The sequence below is a fragment of the Cryptomeria japonica genome, chromosome 3, assembly GCF_030272615.1.
Source record: "Cryptomeria japonica chromosome 3, Sugi_1.0, whole genome shotgun sequence".
Classification (NCBI taxonomy): domain Eukaryota; kingdom Viridiplantae; phylum Streptophyta; class Pinopsida; order Cupressales; family Cupressaceae; genus Cryptomeria; species Cryptomeria japonica.
The window spans coordinates 496,962,531-496,963,440 of NC_081407.1; positions in this window are offsets into that span (position 1 = coordinate 496,962,531).

The window sequence follows — 910 nt, forward strand, 5'->3', positions numbered from 1 at the left end:
TGTTTGGAGGCACAACAAGCATTCAAGATGCAATTCCAGATTTTCAATTTGATAGCGTAAAAACACGATTTTGACAAACATGGTGTTCTTAGAACCTCATTTCGGAGGTCGTACCTCAAAAGGCTCATTTTTGGAGAATCAAAATTAGTGTTTGGAGTCACAACATGGTTTGAAGACACAAGTCCCAATTCTAGAGTCGGTAGCATCAAAACACAATTTTGATGTACATCGTGCTCTTAGAACCTTATTTCAGAGCTTTCGCCTTGACAGCCCTGATTTTGGAACGTCAAAATCAATGTTTTGAGGCACAACAAGGTTTCAAGAAGAAAGTCCCTTTTTCGGAGCCTATAGCATCAAAATTGCATTTTGACATACATAATTCTCTTAGAAGCTCATTTCAGAGCTTGTCCCTTGAAAGACGTAGTTTTGGAGCATCAAAATCAATGTTTGGAGGCACAAGAAGCTTTCAAGATGCAAGTCTTGATTCTAGAGTCAATAGCATTAAAATCTAATTTTGGAGCACATCGTGCTTGTAGAACCTCATTTCAAAGCTTGTGCCTTGAAAGCCTCAGTTTCAGAGCATCAAAATTAATGTTTTGAGGCACAACAAGGTTTCAAGATGCAAGCCCCGATTCTAAAGACAGTAATTATGCCTCAAAAGCCCAAGTTTCTGAGCATCAAAATCGATGTTTGGAGGCACAACAAGGTTTCAAGATGCAAGTCCTGCTTCTGGAGCCGGTAGCATCAAAATTTGATTTTGACGCACATTGTGCTCTTAGAACCTTATTTTGGAGCTTATGCCTCAAAATCTTTGGTTTGGAAGCATCAAAATTGGTGTTTGGAGGCACAACAAGCTTTCAAGACGCAAGTCCCTATTCCAGAGCCTGTAGTGTCAAAACTGTGATTTTGA